The sequence below is a fragment of the Callospermophilus lateralis genome, chromosome 8 (assembly GCF_048772815.1).
Source record: "Callospermophilus lateralis isolate mCalLat2 chromosome 8, mCalLat2.hap1, whole genome shotgun sequence".
Taxonomy (NCBI): Eukaryota; Metazoa; Chordata; class Mammalia; order Rodentia; family Sciuridae; genus Callospermophilus; species Callospermophilus lateralis.
In genome coordinates this window covers 121,337,132-121,361,304 of record NC_135312.1, presented here as the reverse complement: position 1 = coordinate 121,361,304, position 24,173 = coordinate 121,337,132, and positions in this window count along the sequence as shown.

The following is a 24,173-nucleotide window of genomic DNA, read 5'->3' as shown; positions in this document are numbered from 1 at the left end:
GGCTCACAGATTCAGAGGTCTCAGTCCACAGATGATCAATTCCCTTGCTTGGGGCCCAAGACAAGGCGCGTATTAGAGGGAGAAGGGCCCATTGGAGGTAAAATGCTCAACTCATGGCAGGGACAGAAAGCAGGGGGTGGGGAGAAGGGGCCACGGGAGGCCTCCAGGAATCCACCTCCTCCAACCACACTCAAACCAAACATTTTACCTCTGAGTATTCCTGAATCAACAGGAGCTTTGGGGGGACACCTGATATCCAAACCATAATAAAGGATGAAATAGACAGTCACTTACAGAGAGAATACTTTGCATGTACAAGGAAGGACAGAGGGATGCCACCAGCTTAGACACATGTGGTCATACCCCCTCATTTGCTTATTGTATTAAGACATTCTTTACGCTCAGTCTGTGACATACACTGCATCAGGAGAGGAATTACAAAGCATACAGAGAATGAAAGAGCTGTCAGATTTTCGCTTTTGCCTGAGGATGAAAACCAGTAACTTGGAAGCAGCTGCTGGAAGATGGTAGCAGATGTCAACAAGGACAGGTGATTGCTGAGTAGATGTTCTGCCCTCTCTGCTGCTGCTGAACACTGGAGGGAGCCCCCCAGAAGATCTCTCTCTCTCTCTCTCTCTCTCTCTCTCTCTCTCTCTCTCTCACACACACACACACACACACACTTGAGAAGAAGGGGGAAGAAAAAAAATCATGAATGGCTTAATGAATTGTTGAATTGACTAAATTTGTCTTGGAGTGTCATTTGTGCCACTAGGCATAGATCAGGGTAGAAGTGATGTCAACTGTAAAAAAATAAGATCATACTTTTTAATTCCTAAGTCTGTGGGAAATTAAATTCATAACCTGTACCATTGCTTGAAGATTTCAATTTCCTATGGTTTTATCATCTCAATTATTTGCACGCTATGATTCAAAAAGATTTAACTCTGATGAGCCATTTTTCCTGTCCCCTACCTAGTTTAGCTTAGCATAGGAAAGGTGCTTTGACAGGAAACATGCATTCAAGTTTGCACCTAACCCTCACACCTAACCCTCATCCTGACTTCTTTCTGTTCTTCTACTCTCAGAGCAAAGAACAAATTGCCTTATTATTTGTTTCACTTCCATAGTCTCAATGACTTTCAAAATCCAATTTGTCTTAGACATAAAATATTTACTCTTTTAAACACTTAGTTAATTTCCATTGACTCTTCCAACTATCACACTCCTGAGACATCTGCCCGTTGCTCCTAGAGGAACCCATAATGTAATACTTTCCCAGGTTCATTATTTGTTTTCTGGGAAGCTTTTGTCCTTGAGCAAAGTTATAATATTTCTTTGGAGACAGATGGGCAAATATTCACTGAGATAAACCACCAGATATAACCGAGGCAAGAAAAAGTAAGACAAAATTTGAAGCAGAGACCAAAATTTCAAAGAGTTGGATTTCAAGGGGCAAGATAAATTCACAATTGTACATTTATTCACCATAACCATTCATAAAAGCTTATGGATTCAATAACAGAAGCAGACATAACAAACTATAATCTTTTCACAAACAAATTCTGAGTTGTCTCTTTTAAAAAAAAATTTTTTTTTAGTTGTCAATGGACCTTTATTTTATTTATTGATACATGGTGCTGAGAATTGAACCAAGTGCCTCACACATGCTAGGCAAGCATTTTGCCACTGAGCTACAATACCAGCCCTGAGTTGTCTCTTTTTAATTGTATCTTCCCTTTTGTTCTGTTTCAACTCTACCATATACCAAATACTTGAGCCTTTTAGTCACAGGAAGGTTCTATGAATGCTCAAATTTGGATCCACAGTATAATCTGGCAGGTCTACCCATAATTTGCTCTACCCAAATATTTTCCCATATGAAACACTAGCATCTGTCAGGAACACATACACATAAATACACACACACACACACACACACACACACACACCAACTAAACATATAAAGATTTTCATCAAAATACTTTGTCTTGCTCTTAACTCAGCCAACATGAAAGAACCTTGTTATAACATACTATTTCGCTTTTGAATATTTTGCAGCAACCTCAAACACTGTTGAAGACTCAGTCACTAATAAATTCAGTGAAGCCTTATCGAGTGCTTAGCATAGGAAAGGTGCTTTGACAGGAAACATGCATGCAAGTTTGCACCTAACCCTCACACAAAATACCCACAACCCTTTCAAACAGTCCCATTGTTAGTACAATTGTATAGGTGGGGAAATTGGAACTCAAGGAGTTTGAATAATTTGGCTAAGCTATAGTCATCCATAGTCTTGAATTTTTAACAATCCTGTTGACCCATCTTTCCACTTAACACTCTTGCTCATTCCAGTATATCCCCTACCAGTAGCTAGAAGGGCCAGACTTCAGCAACGACCACTTAAGGAATGGCCAAACATGTCTCTCCTCCAATGGTTCCACAGAATAAACAGCTCACTCAGAATAATTCCAAAGTCCTTACAAAAGCAGAAAAGACCTTTGAAAGGTATGGACCCCCAACACCTTTCTTCTCTTCTCTTCTATAGGAGCTCCAGTCTCTTCACTTTAGCTCATTTGCCTTCTTTCTATTCCTGCAAAGCACCCCTGGGCACTGTCACTGATGCCTGCAACAGTCTTACCTAGATGTCCACATTCTCTATTTTTTTCAAATATTGCCTTAAGTACCCTCTTCTTACTGAGACCTTCCTTTATTTCACCCACAACACACATTACTTTTCTTCACCGTACTTGATTACTTCATTACATGTTAAATAATTACCTATTTATTCTCTTCATTGTCTGAGAGAATTTTTAGTATTTAGTTCATTGATGTACCTTTAATCCCTAGAACACTGCCCAAAACATAGTAGGCCATTATTTGTTGAGTGAATAAATGATAACACTTGTTATAGGTGTTGCTTCAAATAAAACAGCAGGCATCTGTTACATTGCCTTTCTTGGATGTGTTTCATTTTTAATCAGCAAAGCTTTCTGCTATTAATAGTAGCAGAGCAAATCTTCATCCCATCTTATCCCCCAAACCCTGTATTAGGAATTCTGGTATTCAATTTAGAAAGAACAGAAATAATATTTAAAACTATTTTTTAAATAAAATATAAATAGATGTTTAAACTTGGTACTTATGAAATTTGGGCCTTGTGTTCACGGAGTTTTACATAAACTCATATACATGAATGTTTAGGTATAAGAAGAAAGAATTATTTCAGCCCCATTACAATTTTATCTTTTTGTTCTCCTTGTAAAAAACACACTGAAATTTATTGCAAGGATCCTTATAAAAGTAATAAAATAATGTAAAATGATCATAAAACCAATCACATATTTTATAGAAAATAGCAGAATAAAATCACTTTTTGTGAGATGTCAGATGCAAAGAAATTTATCACTTAAGAAAAAAAAAACAACTTTCTGTCGTCTATAAGCATTTAATTGCTTCATCTTCTTGTGCCCTTGCAGGACTAGGAAGCCATTTTATTATTGCCAGTTTGAAAAGAATACTGAGTACTGACTATGGTTATAAAACTTTCAACATGGGTTTTCTTAACTGAAAAAATCTTCTTAATAGTTGTCTTTGTCTTATCTTTTCAATTGTATTTACTCACACTCTACCCCTCACACTGCAGGCAAATGCAAACAAACAAAAAGACTCATGTTGCCCATAATTTTCATATGTTTGAAAACAATAGCTATTACAATATGCCAAGTTCTACTAACTTTGGCCAATGTAGAAATATTAGAGAGAGAGAGAGAGAGAGAGAGAGAGAGAGAGAGAGAGAGAGGGGGGGAGATCTAGGGATCACAGGCATTCAGCATGCTTCTAAATTTGCAGATATTACTTAGGACTTAATTAATAGAAATACAAGCAGGTTAAATATAGCACTAGCCCAATTCAACTAGTGGAACTCACTCGGTTCCACTCAAGATAAAGGTTTAATAGGGACTTCAAGGAAGTTAAAGATAGACAAATATAATTTTGAGAAAGCTCACAAAATAATACTTAAATAATGGAACTGAATGGGAAACAGGCAAGAAAAGTAGGCAACACAGTGACAGGTAGGTGCCCTCCATCTTCACTGGGAATGGATCAAGAAGGTCAACTGTAGCACTTAAATAGGTAGAGGTGTGCTCGTGAACTCTTGTTGGTCTTTAGGGAACTTCACATTCTGAGACTTTGTGCCTTGTCCCTGACTCTCCCCTTATGACCATCCTCTTCCTTGTCCTGGAACATGACTCTCTGCTCTTATCCTACCTTGATGATCATTCTTCTGTTTGCAGGATGTTCACAGTCTCATGGTCCTCTCACGGCCAGGGTTTGGAAACAAGCTGAGTTAATCTCCGTGTAATTTTTTTTGAGGGGGTGTGGTTACTGGGGATTAAACTCAGGGGCACTCAATCACTGAGCCACATCCCCAGCCCTATTTTGTATTTTATTTAGAGACAGGGTCTCACTGAGTTGCTCAGTGCCTCACTGTTGCTGAGGCTGGCTTTGAACTCGTGATCCTCCTGCCTCAGCCTCTTGAGCCACTGGGATTATAAGAATGCGCCACCAAGCATGGCTTCATATAATTTTTTGCTGTTACTCTTTCTTTTCCCTTTCAGTTTCTGCTTCTTCTGACTACCTGTACAATGTGCGTGTGATTTAAGATCATTTCCTTTTTGATTCTCTCTTTCTTTTCTTTTTTTCCTCTTTTTCTTTCCTGGGCATTCTCATGCATTTAAATTGGTGACTCCTAAAATTATGATCCAGTTGTAATTCTTTTCCTGAGCTCCAAACTAAATTTCTCTCTTCTCTGTTGTTTTGATGGTGCACATACTATTTCATCAAGTTGAAAACCAAATGTATCTTGTCTGCCTAAAAACCTCTCCTCTTCTGTTTTCTGTTAATGACATTTCCATCAAAGCAATCCTTCAAGTTAGCAACCTTGAAATGACCTTCAGACCTAAACCCAGAATCCCTGCCTGCCACATTTTATTTGCTTTTCCCTTCTATGCTGGTGATGCTTTTTTTTTTTTTTTTTTTTCCTTTTTGTGGTGCTGGGGATTGAACCCAGGGCCTTGTGCATGCAAGAAAAGCACTCTACCAACTGAGCTATATCTCCAGCCTCTTGTGATGCTTCTTGAAAGCAAGGATCTTTCTTTTTCATCCTCCTTATCTCTGCCTAGAAGATATTTAGCACATAGCAGTTATGCAAGGTAGAAAGGAAGAAAGGAAAGAAGACAGGTTGGAGGAAGAAAAAAACATAGTGAAAGAAAGGGAGGAAGAAGAAATATAGAAAAATATATGAGGATGAAAGCAACTAAAATCACCAAGACATTACCCATTATTGGACAGTTAAAGGTCTAAAGACAGCTGACCTTGTAATTCTAAGAAGAGAGCTCTCTTTGCTGGAAAAACATAATGAGAGGTATCAAGAGTAAAATTTAAGCTTCGTGGGGCCTGGAAATCAACCAATGAAACTTTGGAGGAGGTTTGTATTACCCTATAATACAGAGTCTGGAGAATTCCAAGGTTAAAAAAAAAAAGAGTAGAAAATAAACAAAGGGAGGTAGCAAGACAAGTACCACGTGTTCTCTCTCATACATGGACGCTAGAGAAGTTAACCTGAATAGTGACTGCTAGAGGATGGGAAAGGTGAAGAAGTGGGGGGGGGGAGGGGGCAGTGTACAAAGAGGGACCTGATTTGATCCATGCACACTGTGTGCAGGTGTTGAAGTATCACACTGAGCTACATTAACATGCACAATTAATTCATGCCAATCAAATATAAAATATTTTTTAACAAGAAAGAAAATGGAGCAAACAAATCTAAGGTACAGTTATGAATTCAAGTGCTGAAGGCTGCATAAGACTTTGCTTTATTACAAATTCAAAGACACCAGGCTAAATCAACTTGAAATCCTAACAGGAACCTGAGTAATTCAACTTTGATCTTGGCCAATCTGTTCCTACAATTGTTAGGAATAGTGCTACAATCTCTAAAGAGCCATCCAGCCTTGAAAATAGTCTGTGACCCACACTGCTTGAATTTAAGAGCATCTGTATCAGTTAAGGGATTCTTTGGCAGCCCATGAACAATTAATGTCAATATAGTCCTTTTTCCCCATTTGCTTCTTGGTCCAGGTAGTCGTGTGTTCTCAGAGGTGTGTGAACTGGGAAGCAGTAGGAGGAGATGACTAAGTCTAATGGTTCAAAGTAGATTTATTTATTCATTTATGTCTCTCAATATCAGGTTCTAGAAATACAACCTTTCTTACCAGTAGGACACTATACCCTTCATGCTTATTTTGATGATCTGTAGCCTAGTTTATTTCCTTTACATTGCTTTCAGTCTGAGTTTTATAACTTCTAATTGTATGTGTTGTTGTTATATAAAAAAACGAAAGTAGCTACTTATTTTGACAGGCTGATGAGGTGCAGGAGTACAAAATGCTAGAAGTATATGATTTTATAGAAAATTCTACTATCAGACTTGTTTTGTGATAAACCTAATGCAGACCTCCAAAACATGCTGCTGTCTTATGATAAAAGCATTCACAGCAATAGATAAGTGAAGAGAATCCTTGCTTTCCAATCAGTGGGCAGTCACCTCTGCTATAAAGAAAATGCTCTGGGTTGGTTTATGAGGCAGAAAAATCAGCAGATACCCAAGAAACACTCCAAAAAACTAATGTTAGTCATCAAAACAAACTAGCAAAGCCTCAAAGCCATTTGAAAAATATCCACCTTGCCGAGGTTATAACAATCTTACAGCCTCTTCTACCATCAGCATTTATAGAACCTTTTCCCCCTTCCCTAATTTTCTTGACTTTTGGCATTGTTCCCAGATAGTACCTTCTCACACTAAGATGCTCTATGCTGCAATTGTTCTTAAGTCAGAGACATTGTCTGGATAGTATACACTACATTTCTCAAATGTATCTTGCCTGCCTAAGGTCTGACTTTTCACGTTAGGTGGACACCTTTTTCCTTGACCAAGAGACAACTTTTTTCTCTATAATCAATCATGTTTATAGCTAGCTTTCTATGTTACAGAAGCAAAGAGAATCACTAATGGCCCTCCCTAAACTTTTCCTTTGAAAACTTTACCTCTGACATCCCAAAGACATGAAGCAAGATAGGTGAAATGGCCTTCTATGTGTATTCCAAATCAGGAGCCAATGAGCGAGCTCCTATTTAGCCATCATGGAAAAGAGAAGGAATTGACTTCCAATCACAGTGACATCAGATGCAGAATCAATAACTCTTGGTTTCTCCTCTGAGCCCCTGCTTTGCAATTCATCTATTTTTCATAGCATAGAACAAGCTCTCCCACTGCTGAAGCAACTGCCCAAACAACTAAAGTTGCCAAAAACCTCACCTATGCAGAACTTGCCTGACTTGCAATTCAATCGGTGTGGCACGGAGCAAGACAAAATGCTCTAGACAAAATGCTCTGAAGACCACGAATGCTATTTATATAAGATTGCCTCTTGCTTCTTTTCAAAATCTATTCACTCTTAGTTAGAATCTAAAGAAGCCTAAAGGCAATGCAGCATCATTATTAAGAGCACAGGCTCCAGAGCTAGACTGATGAATCTTTGACTCTGCCATTTACTAGCTCTGAGACCTTGGGCAAGGGACCTCAAGGCAGTGCTCTGCTGAATCGCTCATAAGACAGGGAAAATAATGATATCTCTATAGGGTTTTTATGAGGATGAAATGAGTTAAAATATGTAAAACATTTAGAACTGTGCCATGCACATGGTTTTTGTTTAATTTTTAAGCCCAGAAAATATAAACAGCAAGAAAGAAGAGGGAGAAGGGTTACTTCGGGCTATTGCATTGACACTGGCCAGTGGTGTCACTGGAGTCCCTTAGAAGGCAAGAGGTTTTATTTAAAAATACACACAAGAAATTAAGCCAATTGAGTATTGGAACAAAGCCTGGTGAGTTCTGAGGAAGTTAATCTATTACATCACAACAGAGCAGTGGAAGTTTATCAACAGGATCCTGAACTGTCATGTCCAAGCACAGTGTCATGTCCACTGTTTCAGCTGGTAATGAGAGTTGATAAAGATGACTTGATAAAGACGACTTTATAAAGATGTTTGTAAAGATGGCTGAGTTTTTAGATGGAATGGTTTTTAAAGGCTCTATAACTTAATTGAAGAAACAATACAAATATATTTTTGTTCAAAATAGCCAAATAAAAACTTTTTGTGCCTTGGTGGATACCTACTCAGATATTGAAGAAACATGTTATTCAGAATGGTTCGATCTCCAAGTTCTCTTGTTATGAGAAAATAGTGAAAGTAAGAACAACATATAGCATTGCAAAACATTTCGCGAGATGTGGCAAAGAAGGCTAATTACCTCCTACTTTCCTTTCTCTGAGTCTTCTTTTGGAGAATAGAAATGTTCTGATTATTTGGAGATATGACTGCATGTGCATGCACAGGCTACATCTCCCCGCCTCGCTGGTGGCTCAGTGAGGCCATGTGACCAAACTCTCATCACTGATTATGAATGGAAATCTATTGTGTACCTTCTGTTGTGCTTCTTTATAAGAAAACTGCTTTTCCCCCCCCACAATCTGTATACAGAACATGAAGCAGATGGCAGTCTCATATCTCTTCCTGGAACCCATGCCTCTCTCAAGGCAATTACACTGTTTCATTTGAGTCAGAGTAATTTTCAGTCTTTTTGTTGTAGCAGCATAACATTATCTTAATAGACTTAAAGAAAATAATAGAAATTAAATTCAAACATATCAACCATAAATATTGGGCAAATTACTGTGTTAAGCTCGACAAAGATACAGGATTAATTAGAGGCAAGTTCTGTCATCAGAAGCTTTATAATCAAGAAGAGATAAGTCAAGTACCCACATTACTACAGTACCATGTAGACTACGTTGCTTGTCATCCGAGAGTTATAAGCCATGTGTTAGGGACTTACACAAGTAAATAGTTCTATCAACTTGAACCAGGAAATTGAGCAGGAAATTCCTCATGAACATGGCCTTTAAGAACAACCTGTAATTGACAGAATTTCAAAGACAGAAATAAACATTAACAGGAAAAGAGAGAGGCCATTCCAGGAAAGAAAACAGAATAAATAAAAGCACTATAGCAGAAAAGTGGACACTTGTTAGTTTGTTCTGTTAGAAGAGAAAGTAGAGTTGCAGGACCTTGTAACACATAATCTGGAAGAGTAAGCATAGATCACACTGTAAAGAGCACCAAAGTATTATAATTACAAAATGTTTATTAGATTCTCTCTGTATGCAAGCATTGTTAGGTGCTTTATTTGTAGTTTTATAATTTATCCACAAAATGATCCTCTATGTACCACCTCTGCCCTGAGCAGTCTGTATCTAATTCAGCAGGCAATAGAAATGTTGAAGAACTACAGGCAGGTGGTGGCACTCTCTCCCTGGGTTTCTGGAAGACTAAGCACGTAGCTAGCAGGGGGTAGAACACGGTGCACAGAGGAGCAGTGAGGACACTTTTGTCATGATAAGAAGTGAGACAAGGTTTGAGCTACTGTAACGGCATTGAAAAATGGAAAAGAAGGGCTGGATTCAAGACATCATGAGGAATTTGGCAAGTAATTGATGATTATATGAAAAAGGAGATGAAATGAAAACCTGAGCTCCCAAAGTAACAGAATAAGGAGCTGGTGTTATGTTTAACAAAAGATAGGAGGCAGGGAGCATACACTGGATATACTGAGATGTTTCTAAAATCTATGAAGAAAACCTTTGCTTTATGTGACTTCCTATATGATTTGGGGAAGAAATCTTAATATCTCTAAGCCTGTTTTATTCTCTAAAAATATTATTAATAAGATACAAATCATAGATTTGTATAATAATTTTATGTGAGAATTAAATAAGATAATTTTTAAAAAATGAAATGGAAAAACACCTAGCTAGCATCAAGGACAGCACGTAATAGATGCTTATTAAACAGGAGCTAGTACTATTGTTGACACTGCTGCTGCTCTTGTTTCTCCTGGGCATTATGAAAAAATCTGGGGACAAAAAGTATATTAGTCAGATCTCTACCACTATAACAAAATGCCTGAGATACTTAACTTTTAAGGAGGAAAGGTTTATTTTGGATCATATTTTTTGAAGGTTTCAGTCCATGGTCGCTTGGCTCTGTTGCCTTTGGTCCTGCGGTGAAGCAATACATCACACTGGGAGCATGCTCACCTCAAGACCACCAGGAAACAAAGAAAGAGACAGGAAGGGCCAAGGTCCCAAGATTCCCTTCAAGGGTATGACCCTGATGAACTAACCTTCTATTAGGTCTACCCAAAGGTTTCACTACCTCCCAATGGCAAAACTGTGGGAACCAAGCCTTTAATATATTAGCCTTTGGGGAATATTCCAGACCCAACCTACAGCAAGAGATATAAGTTTGAGAGATATAAATTGAAGACATGAGAGATGATGAAATTATCAAAGGAAAGGAAAACGTTTTTGAGGAAAGAACCTCAGGAAATTCCTCCTTTTTAAGACACAGTAGGAGAGAAGGGGACCTGGGAAGGGAAGAAAAGAAGAAATGGAAGGGAGTTAAGAAGAAGGGAAAGATGGGAAAAGACAAGTTCAAAGAGGAGAAAGTCAAGATGCCAAATGCCACCTAGAGAATCAAAAGAGTTGGGACCTGAGGAAAATAGCCTTGATCATGGTGCTGGGAGGAGATGGAGAGCTAAGTGTGATGGAGATGGAGAGCTAAGATTCGTTTATCCTCAACTCTCTAAATCCAACTTTCCAGCTATGTCCGCTCCACGGTGTCAGCCCCTTCATGCTAGTGCACATCGTATGCTGTGTTAATTACATGTGTGAGACCACAAGCATCCTGAAGCTAGAGATTGTAGATTGTTTTCATCCTTGTATGCCTTCTCTGGAATACTGCTAAAATTCTGGCTGAAAGAATGAAATTGGATAAATTTCAGGTGAGGGAAAGCTGGTAGAGATAGCGATTGCATTTACTATGGAGAAGAAAAAATTAAAGGACTCCAAAGAAAAATTAAAATCTCAGAAGAAGCAAAGGGAATTAGATCTACAACAGTGCAGGTGGAAAGATCAGCCTCTGCCAGGAGGAGACACTTTTTTCATGGAAGGAAATGAGAGAAAGGGCGCTTGAGCTTGAAGAACTGGAGAACCACAGGGCAGCTCTACATGTGAGAGAGCTCACTTCAGCTGCAGTAAAGTAACGGGTTAGGTACTAGACTGAGGGGAAAAGAAATGGACAAATTAGACTTGGAATGTTCAGTTTGCTTCTTCTTCACAGGTAAAGGGCATTGATCCAGCAAAGGGCATTCTTTTCTCATATTTCCACTTTCATCATATTTTATCACAACTGTTTTTCTCATCAAAGCTTCAATTTCCTAGTGTTTGGAGAGTTTTCAGAGAAAAGCATCTTGATTGGCGACATATGGGACCGATCCCCACATGTGAAAGCATAAGTGGTGGTGATGGTGGTAGATAAGGCTGTGTTTGAGTCAGCTTTTCCACTGCTGTGACTGAAAGACCCAACCATAACAACTGTAGAGGAGAAAAAGTTTATTTGAAGGCTCACAGTTTCAGAGGTCTCAGTCTATAGACAACTAGCTCCATTCCTTGGGGCTCGAGGTGAGGCTGAACATCATGGCGGAAGAGCTTAGCAGAAGGAAGTGGCTCAAATGATGATCAGAGAGCAGAGAAAGAGATTCCACTCACCAGATACAAATTACATACCAAAGGCATATTCCCAATGGCCCACCTCCTCCAGCCACACCCTCCCAGCCTTCAGTAAGTCCCATCAGGGGATTAAGTCACTGATTGGGTTAAGGCTCTGATGACCCAATCATTTCTCCTCCACACCTGCTTGCATTTCTCACATATGAACTTTTGGGGACATCCCACATCCAAACCATAACAGGTCCTGAATTGGACAGAACCATTCTGAAGCTTTCACCTTCCTGTGGAATGACTGCAATAAAATTTTTATAGATCTTTTTTCTACACCCACCTTACTGGGGTAGATGTTGCTCCTCCCTATCCCCAGTCCACCAAAATGCATCTTCACCAAGAGCCTCAGCATCTGACCTATTTTGGAAAGAGAGTCTCTGAAGATATACTGGAGTAAGAAGTCCTACTGAAATAGAATGAAATACAATGGGGCTGGCAAAGAGGAAAGAGAAAAGAAAGAGTAGAGAGAACTAGACACAGATGCCAAAGCAAGACGGTCGCATGACAGCAGAGGCAGGGGTTGGAATCATGCTGCCAAAACTAACCAACACCTGGAGTTCTCAGAAGCTGTCAGAGCAAGGAAAGGTCCTCCCCTACAGGCTTCCAAGGCACTAAGGACCCTGACCATGTCCTGATTTTAGACTTCTGGTCTCCACAACTGTGAGGGAATAAATTTCTGTGTTTTCTTTCCAAAGCATAAAACTAGTACATCTACCACAAGGAATTAAGGGGGCCAAGTCCTGTGACTACTGGGTGCTTCCTCCTGAAGAGCTCACATAGATCAGAAGCACCCTTGGAGAAGATCTTCAAGATCCATTATATAAAAAACTTGTCAAGCACCATCAGTCCCAAGGTTCTGCAGAAGAGGTCAGTCAAATGAGAATGAGAACAAATCACTCGGAGTAATCAATGGGTAGGGAAAAAATAATAATAGCTTAGGTCCCTAATATGTGTAGCTTTAAAAAGAAAGACACCAATTGGAACACTATGCCTGGAGCTAGGTGCAGGCATGAGTGCACCAAGTGCGACTGGATGCATCCAGAACTCCTTGACAACACATCAAAGGGATCTGCTGCCAGAGGGGGTGGAGAAGACAAAGGCCCTCCCTGTGTTTGAAGACTGAGGTGCTGATCACCACAGATTTGGATGAAAAACAACCTGAATCCCCGGGCTTTTGAGTCTAGGAGATATCACAGGAAAAAATAAGTCAGAATTCAGAGATCAAGGTCTGGGGCTGTGTGGCAATCCCTCTGGAGAAGTGAAGAAAAGATACTACAAAGAGCCATAGAACAGCAGAAATGAAGCCATAAACTTAAGCTTCTCCTTCTCCTTGAAACAGTGAAATTACAGGGGAGGTGAATGGAGAACAATGTTCCTTTTACTTGGAGAATTCCTGGGAAATAGGCTGGATTCATATGCATAAAATGGGGGAAATGTGATGGAGGAGAGATGGTCACAGTAAGAAGTTATAGGAGATATTACTTACAAAGAACATTAGGTTTTGATTTGAAAATGAACTGGAATCATTACAGATTTCTAAGAACTCGAGTACCAAGGTCAAATCAACTTCAGAAAGAGGCTTCATACTGCTCTGCGAATGACATAGTTTACAAAACAAAGAAAGTGATTAAAAAAAGACTGGGCTGTGTAAGTAAAAAGATCAGGACAGAATCAAAAACATGTATTAAATGAAACAAACTTGTGGCTGTGTATTCCTTCCAAACACTCTTCTACCAAAACCTCCAATCTTCTCTTCCCCCACTCCCAGGTTGATGTGCCATTAATCCTTCACCTACCCTCCATTGATCCCAACAAACTTTTCATTCCCTCTCATCTCCATCCAGTCCTCACTTCTCTACTGACACAAGTTAAATTCCATACTTCATGGTCACTTCTGATCCCAGAGCAGCTTCCTTCCCCTCTCTCCTTCCCATATACCCACCTGGCTAAGTCGCAGGGCCCATTAAGCCCAATTCCGCAGCCCTTCATCTTGCACCTGAGCTGAAGGAAATGCACAACCGTGCAAACCTGCTTCCCACTGAATTCATAATTCCTAACCTCAGAAGGGCCTGTGCCCAGCTACCCTTCTTTTTTCTTGGTCTGCTCACTGCCACATTTGCATAGATAGTTATTTCCTGCCTTCTTTGTCCTCAAATCTCCAAAGCCATCTCCTTTCAGCTGATGGTCTTGACTCCTGTTTCACTGAAGACTCAAGGGAAAATTTTCAAACTCCCACCTTTCTTTTTGCTACTAAAATCTGACTCACGTGCCAAAGTTGAACCTTCCTCTTTTTTTATTTTTATTTTTTTAGTTGTTGATGGACATTTATTTTTATGTGGTGCTGAGAATCGGATCAGGGCCTCACCCATGCAAGGCAAGTGCTCTACCCCCGAGCCAGGACCCCAGCCCTCAAACCTTCTTCTTCCTCTTGCCCTCAATGCTTATCCCTTGTCCCTTTTAACATTATAAATTTTCCTCTTTCTTAGATTATTTCCATTATTATACAAACATGATATTGAATCTGTTTGAAAAAATATTCTTCGGTTATTGTCTTTTCCCCCCTTTCCATTTCATGGACAACTTACTCTTTCATCCTGAAAATTGGTCCTTGTCCCACCACCTGTTGCCTCACTGCCATTCATTCCTGGTCCTCTTCTCCTAAGAGTGTCATCAGCTTTGGCACAATGGATCCCTCCCCCTCACAAACACTTCCTAACAGGGATTCCAGAGCACCACTCCTCCAGGATTCTCCTCTTGCTTCACTGTTGGTCTCTTGCTTTTTCCCACCTCAGTCAAATACATATTGAAGGGTCTGAGGGCTCAATCCACTGACCTCCTCCCTCTTTTATCTTCCAAAGGTGATAAAATCCAGTCCCTGGCTTTAAAAAAGTATCTGTCCATGGATAACTGCCAAATATATCTTTTTTTTTTTCCCCGCTTAAACATTTCCTTTGATCTTTCAACCTCCATGTCCAAATGGCATATAATTCCATATTGTATGTCTATTATTGGTTAACAGCATATGAAATAGCATGTTTGCATTTTAGTTAGGTGTCTATCATTTTAAAAATTAATGTGACCAAAATAGATTCCTTAATTTCTCCATTTCTATCCTAAGATAGTCTTCCCCATCCATTCTTCCTAGTTTTTCAACTAGAGACCATCTTTGACACTTCTCTTTTTCTCCCTTAATTCAATTCATTACCAAGTCGTTTTGTAGATATATATATATCTCCTCTGGTTCCAGTGGTCATGTTTTCTCTTTAAGATTACTACAAGAGCCTGCCAGCCATTCCCCCTAGTTCTTTCACTATATTTTCCACACATCAGCCAGGATGGTGCTTTAAAATGTAAGTCAGATCAGATCATTGTCAGGACAGGAACTGTGGGCATTGGGAGACCTTACCTTAGTAGTGTTAGAAAAACTAAGGTGCCCCAACAAATCAAATGCATGCTAGGAAGTGGGTCAGCAAGGCAAAAATTCTTCTTCTGCAAAAGGGTATGTTCCAGAGGGAATCCAAGCAAGGCACACCTGGGCAAGCAGGGCCAGCGCTGCCCTTAGTCCTGATTGGAGGAGCTCCAGGTTACAATCTACATGATTAGCTATTTTTAACATTAGGATAGGCAAAGGGGAAGGGCTATAATTAAAATGGTTACAACTGAATCCAATTTAAGGCTAAATACTATATTCTGACAAGGGACCACCTAACTTTCTATTTCTCACAGCAAGCAACTAAGTTAGCCTGCTACAGTTTCAGATACTTGCAGAAGGAACAAGATCACTGTGCAGGAGACAAAAGAGACTTAATTACTCAGAGTGATAGCAACGGTCAGTATAGCATTGTTGTGAAGCCAGAATTAGACAGGCAGATAGGCAAGAGTTGGATGGAGGAAATGAAATGTCAACGCCTTCAAAGCCACTTCCCCAAGCCCTGGTTCTCACAGGAAGAGGTGGAGGGCCGGGGGGGGGGGGGGGGGGGGGGGGGGGCGCTGGCACAGGCTGAGGTGTGCTCCAGAAGAGGGGCACCGATGTTAGGAAGCCTGCACTAGCATAAGCAGCGGCAACACACTGGCCACTCTTCTCTCCAGGTGGAGCTATCTCCATCTTATTCTCTTGGGTTGGGGGGCGGGGCGGGAAATCTGCTCCAGGAAAGAAAGCAACTCTGTCATCCAAGGCTGCTTGCAATGCAAACATTATTAAAAAGACATTTCAGAGCAAATTATCTGTTAGTGCCTTGGATGATGTGCAGAAATATAAAGCATCCATGAGGAATTTTGCCCCAACAATCACGTCTCTGCTTAAAATCTTTCAATAGTTTCTCATTTTATTCATAGTGAAAGTCAAATTCCCTCTAAAGGCCTACGAGGTCTCGTATAGTATCCCCTCTGTTCCCTATTAGGTCTCATTCCCTGACACTCTTGCTGTCACCACTCTAGCCATGCCATCCTCCTTACTCTTTCTTATAATGCCAGGAATGCTCCCTGCTTGAGTAACACTTGGAATGCTCTTCTGGTTACCCACTGTGCCTACTCTCTGTAGTCATGTCTCTGGTCTAGTGGGCCAAAGACAGGATGAAAGAGCAATGTCAAAGACTATCCCAAAGTTGTGTGTCTGCAGGGTGCAGGGAGCAACGTGAGTAGTAAACTGGGCTAAAACTCTCTCTTTTTTTTTTTTTCTTGAGAACAATAAGTTTAAAAATCAACAAGCCAAATATAACTTGTTTAAAAATGTATTGAAAAGCTTATTTCGGGGGAGGTGGGGTGACCAGGGATTGAACCCAGGTAGCACTTAACCACTAAGCCACGTCCTGAGCCCTTTTTATTTATTTTTTTAAATTTTGAGACAGGGTCTTGATAAGTTGCTTAGGACCTCGCTAAGTCACTGAGGCTGGCTTTGAACTTGTGATTCTCCTGTCTCAGCCTCTGGAGCCACTGGGATTACAGGTATACACCACTGCACCTGGCTTCTATTTCCAATCATTATTTCTCAAAGGGAAGCTTGCAAACTCCAGAGGATAAATGGTGATATCCCTACGAGTCTAATGATTTTCTAAGAAAAAGTTAAACTTATTAATTTTTATTTTTGTAAAAATGAAACACATTTACTTAGCTAATTAAGATGATATTAATAGTAATTTAAGCCAATATTGGTAATGCATAAGTGTTTTCACTTTTAAAATCATCCAGCATTTCTTGAATATAAGAAATGAGTATCTGACTTCCTCACAGTTCTATATTTTAGATTCTGCTACTTTGCTCTCCTCCTAAATATTTTTCTACTCAGGAATATATCCATAAATTTAGGGGAGCTCAACTGTATGATCTTAATAAACCAAGACAATGTGAGTCTTTGTTTACTATGTTCTCACTGTCCATCCTCTAACTTCAGTCAGACCATGAAAACTCTGAACATCAAAACTCCCACAATAATAAAAGTGTTCAGGATTTGAAGTGTTAAACTCACTATCAGCAGAGTAACTGAATGTATTCTGTTATCTCCTTAATACCTTTAATAAGCAATAGCCATCCTTTGCCCACTCTGAGGCCAGTATAGGCATCAGCCTTGGCAGAGTGAATCACAAATTTATATCAGAAGATGACTATGGTTCATTACAGAGCAGAACCCAAGAGGTCACTAACTTTTAATCAACCCTTATATTTTTGTGCTCAGGTTTCCATAACAAAGTAAAATAGACTGATTGATTTGAATGTCAGAAAATTTGCTTTCTCATAGTTCTGGTAGCTGGAAGTTGAAGATCAGTGCCAGCAGGATTGGCCTCTTGTGAGGATTCTTTTCCTGGCTCACAGTGTATTCCTGTCATACTGCCAAGAAAAAGAGAGGGCAAACTCTCTGGTATCTCCTCCTTTAAGGCACTAATCACATTGTGAGGACCCCATTCTTCATCTAAACCGAATTACTTCCAAAGGCCTCATCTCCAAATACCATCACACTGCGGGTTAGGCCTTCAACATTTAAATTTGGGGATGACACAGTTTGGTCCATTGCAGTCTTTAATAAGAAGGACATCATGGAGATAAAATCTCTTTCACACTCTCTCTCTCTCTCTCCTCTGCCACCTGTCTTTTCCAGGTAGATACGGGTGGCTTAGACAATCCATTTTTCTACTTTCTAACCTGGTTTAATTTGTTGTTCTGAGGATCCCATAGAGCAGGGTGGCCAGTAGTATTGGTTCAATCAAAAGATCTCAAACTAAAGTGGACTTCCTAAAATTTCTCTCTAGCACCAGTAAACTCAAGTTTAACAGGGATATATTTTCATTCGTAGAATATAAACATCAGGAGTCCAGGACTGCCTCCTTTCTTCCTGGATTCTCTTTCAGGCTATCTCATAAAACAAAGGGCTTCTTTCCATCTGGAAGGCTGTGGATGCTTAAGCCTGGCTTACACTCCACCTGTCAACTATCAAAATGGAAACACTTTTTAATCTCTATGAAATATTTTGGGGGAATAGTGTAATGAAAAATGTTTATTAGGGTAGTGACATGATAAACAATTTTTAATTCACTTAATGTCCACAAAGTAAGTATAATGATTTCTCTAACTCTTGACTCAACAATTGCCTCTTTCAAAAAGCTGACCCCAGAAATAAGTAAGGCAAAGATATTTGTGACAAGGTGTTTACTCTCACTAGCAAATAAAAAATGTCAGGTTAAAATGAAGTACAATTTTTGAATATCAAATTAACATAGATATTTATAAATAAGATCCGGTGCTGGTGAGGCCAAGGTGGGAGTGTAAATTAGAATAATTTCACTGAATCTAGGTTTGTCAATAAATATTAAAGATCATAAAAAACATGGCACTTGACTTATCATTCTCATTACTGATTTATCCTAACAAAATAAAGATGCCCATGAAGATTGAGTCCTAGAATAATCCTGACTTCATCATTTATTATCTTAATCATTTAGGCAACACTCAAAATTCCAATGTCTTGGAATTGGTTGAATAAACATAGTATATCTCTACAATAAAATGACAAACATTTTAGAACAACATGTAGTAACATGGAAAGATGTCCGTCATTTACTGTTAAGTGGCAGGGAAAGTTTAACAAATAGTACATATAATGTATAATTTGGATTAGGGAAAGAGAGAAAGGAAAAATGTGTGCTCAGAGTGGATCTCTCCCATTTGTGTTATCCCTCACCCCTTGTTTTTGTCTATTTCCTAAACTTTCAACAATAAAAATAATTTTTAAATGTGCAATCTTCTCTCTTTGAATCTATATCCAACTTTCAAAAACTCAACCACTAGCAAGGCGTGGTGGCGCATACCTATAATCCCAGCGGTTTAGGAGGCTGAGGTAGGAGGATCATGAGTTTGAAACCAACCTCAGCAACTTAGCAAGGCCCTAAGCAATTCAGTGAGATACTGTTCTAACCAAAATACAAAAAATGGGCTGGAGACATGGCTCAGTGGTTGAGTGCCCCTGGATTCAATCACTAGTACCAAAAAGAAAAAAAAAAAAAACAAAACAATGACTTCTACACCTTTATAACTACAATATGAAAACTTTAGCTGATATGAATCCTCACAAATATGTTTTTGATCTTACACACACTTTTTATTCAATTCTCATAAACTAATCATAAACTAATATGTTCCAAAGGTCAAAAACAAGTACATCTAATTCTTTAAGCTTCCTGGAACTTAATAGTATAATGTATAAAAAAATTATACCAAGTTAATATTTCCCAAATCAAACCATCAATTTTTCCACGAACACTGCCCAGCTTCAGAGGTATTACCATTTGAGAGTCTATCCTAGCATCAGTGTCTGAGTCCAAACTGTTGCTCAGAAAAGCAGCACCTCATCTTTGAGTCCCCACAGCACCTTGGCCTGCCTGAAGATTTTATCATAACTGGAAATCATGGTTCAACTGACTTTCCTTCTCTTCTATTGACTGGCTTGGTCTCACAAGTTTTTGTGCTATTCTATTTAGGGCAAGAGGAACAGAAATTCACTCATGTTATTTAAAATAATGGATGGAGTCTTACAATCAGATGATTAAATAAATAAGTTGAGTGTTTGACTTTGCTAGTCCCAGAGTGGGAAAAGATTTTCTAAATATAACACAAAATTTAGAAGCCATAAAGACAAGTATTGAAAGATTCAATTATCTTGAAAATAAATCTTTTTGTGTTCTCTCAAAATAATTTTTAAAAAGAAGAAAATAATTTGTTACTTATGTTGCAAACAAAGGGATAATTTAATTAAAAGTTTGTGTGAGAGAGAAAGAAAGAGAAAAAGACTCTAAAATCCAAATCCAGTAAGAAAAAGACCCAAAATTCAATAAAAAAAAATTGGGCAAATATAAACATAGTTCACAGAAAGAAAAGTACAAATGATTCTTAAACATACGCAAATGCTGAACTCTACTTCCAAGAATTTGAAACATAAAACTATAATTAGATTCTATTGTTGCCAAAAAATTGCTGAAGGTCAAAAATTGCAACCCACAGGGTTAGTAAAGTACTGTGGAACAGGCACTCCTGTGTATCATGGATAGGAGTGAGAATTGCTTCAAAATCTACCAAGAAGCACTGCACAATATGTATAAAAAATTGCAAACCATAATTAATGAGTTAGCCTCTGGTCCAATTATTCTACTTCTAGGAATTTCTCCTATATATGTTATACATGTGCTAAGTGATTTATGTAAAAGATACATATTCCAGCATGGTTTATTTATAGCAAAAGGTTGGCAATAACTTAAATACCTATTAATAGATGAATAAACCAATTATATTTCATGTTTATGATAGATTATTGCCACCTTTAAAAACAGCCATACACACACACACATACACACAGACATATATGCATGTATATACACTCACATATGTACTGGTATAGATGTTGTAAAGTGAGCAAAGCATATAATTACATGCATAGGAGGTAGCATGTGTCTAAATATGAGTGTGTGTATGTAGGTGCATGCATATAATACCATAAAAGAAAATAAACACCCAAGGGAAGGGGAACTAGGTTATCAGGAGATAGAATGAGAAAAACATTTACTTTTCAAAATAAATTATTCTGGATTCTTTGAATACTGAATCCAGTGCATACATTTGCCTTTTAACAAGCACATAAACCAATGTGGAACATATCTTCTTTACTGAGTAAACTTCTCAGTAACGCAGGTGAAAGACAAGTAGGCACCTCAAGCCCTCGGGAAAGGATGCGGCATGACATTTATGGGATCAGGTGAAAGTCATACCTAGTAATCACCCTTAGAGTGAACAAAGCAAGCACTCAGAAGGTTATAAATATGGAGGAAGTGAGAAAATTTGCACAGAGTTCAAGGTTAAAGAACTCTGTGGGAACACAGACATTGAGATTTTGACTTGTTATTACCATTAGAAACTTTCTTATTGATCCATATAAGTCCACTGGCAAAAATGACTTACAATAGTCCCTTGGAGAACTTCAACATTAGTGAAAGGCCTCCGGGCCCATGAATGCACTCTGCACCAGGACTGATGCTCATGGTAGAAGAGCTTCTTGCAGCAGAGCTGGGGCTGTGGCCTTTAGCTACCTCCCTGAGAGGTGCCCAGGTTTGAGTATAATAGCTATGTGTGTGAGTGTGAGGCAAAGCTGAACTTGGCAGCACAAGTCTGGAGCATATTTGCAAAAAACATCACACTGAGAGTGAGATCATTTTCTCTAAAAGTACCTCTGCAGCTTCTTGGCATCTGACCCACTACTCATGGTTAATGAACATTATTAGTATTAGGAGCCTCATGCAATGTGATCACAATTGGGCTTAACAGTATGGGGAGGAACCTTTAGAACATCCCCTCCCTACAATGGAAAACTACTATTAGACTTGCAGGGATGGCCCTGCAGCAGTGAACTGAATGACAAAATAAAAAAAGCAGATCATCTCTTTTTTTCCAGCAGCATGTAGCAGTGTTAGAATTGAAATCTCCTGTAAGCATTTAGAAGCATGGCTATGCCTTTGAACAAAGTAAGCACTCAGAAGGTTATAAATAATTTTTTATTTGATGGAAGGGGAGAAAACCTCTGAATAAAATGTTGGACTTTCTAATAATGTGGGTACATGAATGCTCAAGTCAGTATTAATGTGAAAAATGGGCTGAGGACATAGTTCAGTGGTAGAGCACTTGCCTAACAGGTGCAAGGCCCTGGGTTCCATCCCCAACACTGCAAGATAGATAGATAGGTAGATAGGTAGATAGATAGGTAGGTAGGTAGGTAGATAGATAGATAGATAGATAGATAATTTTCCTATATACCTCAAACTGTTGAAATGGACCATATGAGGAACCTAAGAACAAAGAACTGTGTCAATGTTGAGCTTCTGGGGTGCTCAGGAAAAGTCAAACAGCCCCCATAAAGAGCAGGACCTGTGTAAAGCTTGAAGCCTGGAACTCAAAGTCTATTCACTTAGAATCAGGAAGTTAATGAATTTATTCAAAACCTTGTCAAAAGGAAAATGTTCCCTAAATTTACAAGAATTAAAGTTTCTATGCATCTCCTTCTTGCTCCTAAAACCACTTAATGTGCCCAGCCCTTTACTGCACGTATTACAGTATGTTATGATTAAATCAGAGTTTAATTATGCTCCCCAAACACCTTTGTTGTACTATCAGTCCCTAATGAGACTATGAGTTGAATATATTAAATTGAAGACCATTACGTTGAGAATGGAACAAAAAGATCATTAGTTATTATGCTAATGCAGTGATCTTCTAGACATGAGCTGATTAGGGGACCAGCCTTCATTACAAAACAAGGATTAGAACTTGATTTAGTGGCTTCCTCTGCCATGCCCCAAGATTACAGCAGCAAACTCTAAGGGTTACTGGGCAAAGATAATGGGGGAAAACATCAAGAAGTTTCACACTCTAGGAAGAGTGCCAAAATATATTTTTAATCTTAGATTTGAAATTACAAGGGTTTCAGCTGCTTGAAGAAGGTCAAGAGCTCAGCCAAATTGCTTGGCAACAGTGTGGCTGTATGATAAGTCAGTGGGTTTATTTTGTGACTTTATTTGCTCTCTCAAGAGAATATTGAGACTAGAGCTGTGTGTACATACCTTATTTCAATTCTGAACCAAAATTTGAATTAATTTTTTTAAACAAATTATAGAGAAAAATACAAATTTTAGATCATTTCAGTTTTGTCTAATTCTGTTGCATGTTGAACATCTTACTCAGCAGATAAACCACGTGTGGGCAAAAAGAAGAATTTTAAGTATATGTATTCTATCTCATGTTATGTTTCATAATCCTTATTGATTTACTTTGCTCAGTGAAACATTTCACTGTACACAGAAGCAAGATTGGAAACTTTCTACAAATCGAATATTATGTTTCACTTACTAACTGCCCCTGGAGTTTTGAGCTATAATGATTTTTCTTTTGACCACCCTCTTAATTGGTGAGGAAACATACGAGTTTGTAAATATATTTCTGTGTGCCTATTATTTGCACACTAACCTAAAACTTTAAAGGATGAGACATGACAGCACCTCTTCTCTACAATAAGTAGAAGTCAGGCTGTGTTATTACCACTGCTGAGATGTTTACTGTGACCTAGTCAAACATGTACCCAACCAAGAAATCCTTTTACCTTCCTTAGTTAGAAACTGTCAAAGCTCTTCAGATACCCAAGCTACTATGGAAATGTCATATTCTGAGGTAGAAAGCTCTACCCCAGCTATGGCCCTCTAATTTCTTCTCCTCCTCCTCCTCCTCCTCCTCCTCCTCCTCCTCCTCCTCCTCCTCCTCCTCCTCCTCCTCCTTCTTCTTCTATCGGGGATGAAACCCAGGGGTGCCTAACCACTGAGCCATATCCCCAGCCTTTTTTATATTTCATTTAGAGACAGGGTCTCATAAGTTTCTTAGGGCCTTGCTGAGTTGCTGAGGCTGGCCTTCAACTCACTATCCTCTTGCCTCAGTGTCCTGAGCCACTGGGATTACAGGCATGTGCCACCCTGCCTGGCTTGGCTATCTAACTTTAACAATTACAGCCTATACAAGGTATATCTTCCAGTACCATATTAATAATTAATGCTGGTAATAAAATTGGATGATCAATGATAAAAGAATTAAAACAAATCAGATCACAATAACTAAGAAAAGATAAATGATAACAAAATAAAAGCACAGTAACTGAAAAAATGAAAGGACAAGGTAAGCAAAAACAAAATGAAAAAAAACTAAAGCAAAAAATAATATTTTATAATGTAAACAGCTAAAAACTGATCCAACATAAAGTAGCTAACCCATCAAAAGAAAACACCAAGGAGTTTTAGATACAGAGGAAGACAAAAAATTTCTGAAAAAAATTCAAATTATGTTAATATACACAAAGAAAGGAAGATTTTGATTTTTAAAGTAAAACACAGAGCAATTTAAAAATTGTTCTATA